Here is a 2,621-nt window from a genome sequence, read left to right on the forward strand (position 1 = left end):
CCCGCGGGGCCGTCAGCGCCGCGGCCGGGGGGGGGCAGCGGTACCTGACAGCCGCGGGCAGGGTCGCTCTGCCCCGCCGCTCCCCATCGCCGGGCCAGCGCCGACCCTGCGGCTCGCCCCTGCCCCCGGGGGCCGGCCGGGGCGGCGGGGAGGGCGGCGGGGGGTCCCCCGTCCCCCTACCTCTCCCTTTGTGTCTGGCTGCTCCTCCTCGGTGCGGCTGGGCCTGGCCACTCGTGTCTCTCTCGCTGGGAGAGAAGCGGAAGTGCTGCAACAGCAACTATTAAACAGGCAATGGCTTCCCTGGCTGCCTCCCCCCGGCACCGGCGGGGGGGGGCGCGATCCGCCGCCGCCTGGTACCGAGCCGGGCCGGGGGGGGGGCGAGCGGCGCAGGAGCCCCGGCGCCGGGGCTGCAGAGGGGATCCCAGCCGCCGCCTCCCCCCCCCCCTCCCCGCGGGCTAGGAAGGGAGGAATGGGGACGTGAGTTTTTAATGGAGACCCTCTGGAAAGTGATCTGCGAAGGTGTGAGGGGGGTGAGGGACAAACGCCCCCCTCCGCTCTGGTTTCTGCTCCAGGGCGAAAGCCCCAAAGGGACGAGCTCGAGGCAGGTGGCGGGGAGAGGGGACACGCTCCTGGTGCTGCTTTTTTAAGGCTGAGAGGCGAACATTAGAGGTTTGGGGGGGAGTTCTTTTTTTGGGGGGGAAGACTGCTTGTTTTCCCCTTATTCTTACAACTGTGTCAGCCCCAAAGCTTCTCCCTTTCCTCACCTGCTTTGTCCTTCCAGCAGCAGCAACTTCTCACCTGCCTCAGTTGGAAAGCAATAATAATAATAATAAATAAAAACAAACCAGCCCAAGACCCCACCACCACCACCACAAGCAAGCCGTAAAGGATCCCCCAGCAGCTTTTCACTCTCTCACCTGTCCCAGCCCTAAAGCAGCAGCTGTTTTCTTGCCTTCCCTCTCCTGGATGAGCCCCCGGATCACCAGCAGCAGCAGCAGCCGCCGCTTCCCACTTGCCTTCGCCCGGAGTTCAGGATTCCATTGTCCCCCACGCTGCACTCGGTGACATCACGGACACACAAAGGGGCACTTCGTGATGTCATCAGCGCGTGTGTGCCGGGGGAGAACAGCAAACCCCGGGCGCGGGCTGCGCAGCCACGGCAAGGAAAAAAGGCTGCTGCGGGCTTCCCGGGGTGAAAGTATTTAGGCTTTTTTTTTTCTTTCTTTCTTTTTTCTTTTGGGAGCCCGTTTGCATGATAGGCGCCGCATTCAGTCGACTGAAGGGGGGGGGGGATTTCCGAGGTTTTTTACTCCCCCAAATCTTTGCTGTCACTCTGCCCACCAAGCGGAAAAAAAAAAAAAAGAAAAAAAAAGTAATTCGGCAAGAGTGACCCGCCGTACCTACCACATGTTCAGAAGAGCAGTACACTCGGTCACCTTTGCCTGTAGTCCTTGCAGGTTGCCATAGCTCTTAATTGAAGTGCTGGACCTATTCCTGAAGGGACAATAGGAATGAGCATTCCTATTGACTTTACTCGGGATAAATTTGGCTCAGTGCCGTCAGTTTCCACAGCATATCAAGAGATCACATATCGAATTACTTGATATCTTTAGTGGCCGAAAATATAATGAACTATCACCACCGTGCATCATACTAATGAATAGGACTTCGCCTTTTCCACCGTTCCCTCTGTCTGAGGACCTCAAGGTGATCTGCAGGCTTAAAGGAGTGATAATTTCGACGAAGCACGGCCAGTGACATGACGACATCACGCCTTAGGAGTGGAAGGGGTTAAATTATATAAGCGTAGCGCGTAGGGGCAGCAGGGCACAGAGGGACACGGCGGCCCCCCCCGCGCGGCGTGGGGCCAGGGACACCTCTGCCTAGAGCCCCCACCGCGGGGGAGGCAGCCGGGCGCTGACTCCTTCTGCAAACGCAGGCTTCCCGTCTGGGGCTTTCGCCACACGAGCCCGGCTGGTGACACGGTACCGCCCGGCCCTGGCACAGCGCCACGCTGCCCAGGGAGCTCCGGGCCCCGCCGGGAGGGAGGCGCTGCGCCCTGCCCCTCGCGCCAAGATGGCCCCAGCGGGCGGCGGTGGCCGTTGGCGGCCGTTGGCGGGGCGGTGCAACGGGGAGGGGGGGGCGGGGAGGCCCCTGCCGCGCGGGGGTGGCCGTTGGCGGGAGAGCCCCCACGGCAAGGTGCTTGGTCTGGGCACTGCGGTCAGCCTCCCCCGCGCCGCCTGCCCCGCTGAGCCTGCGGCGTTAGGCGAAGTTGGAGTGGCCAGGGTAGCCTTCCCACAGGGGTTGCCCGAGGACTCCGTGGTGGGGCAGGCGACGTGAAGCTGGCTCTGGAGAAGGACCTCTTCGGGAGCACCTGCTCCTTTAGCGAGGCCGCAGACAGGGGCGAGAACCTAAAGGTTGGGCTGGGTCAGAAACAGAATGCCCGTGGCTTCTTTTGGGGGCACTTTGGGGGATTTTCCCAGGGAAAAGGAGTGCTGAGCCAGCTGAAAGCACAGCTGCCTGGGGGTGCYGACCCTCATCCACGAGGCAGGGCCTCACAGGTCTGTAACTAACCACAACGATCAGGTCGCGGCACTGATCTTTCACCATTTCAATCCAGT

The 2,621-nt window shown here is 61.8% G+C and overlaps 1 protein-coding gene across 3 annotated transcripts in view; it reads right to left on the minus strand.

Annotated features, from left to right (window-relative positions):
* Positions 1 to 1,015, minus strand: part of UBE2E1 (ubiquitin conjugating enzyme E2 E1) — a 46,395-nt gene extending 45,380 nt beyond the window's left edge. The window contains exons 1-3 of one of the 3 annotated variants that reach the window (XM_085322425.1): positions 918 to 1,015; positions 765 to 798; positions 181 to 265 (exon numbers count right to left, since the gene is read on the minus strand). The gene's annotated coding sequence lies outside the window, so the exon portion shown is untranslated. Of the gene's footprint in view, positions 1 to 180; positions 266 to 764; positions 799 to 917 lie in introns of those variants that run through there. The other 2 variants (XM_085322424.1, XM_085322423.1) reach the window with 2 other exon arrangements.
* Positions 1,016 to 2,621: the final 1,606 nt, after the last annotated feature.

This window comes from Rhea americana, unplaced genomic scaffold, assembly GCF_003343005.1.
Source record: "Rhea americana isolate MKP2758 unplaced genomic scaffold, rheAme1 scaffold_77, whole genome shotgun sequence".
Classification (NCBI taxonomy): Eukaryota; Metazoa; Chordata; class Aves; order Rheiformes; family Rheidae; genus Rhea; species Rhea americana.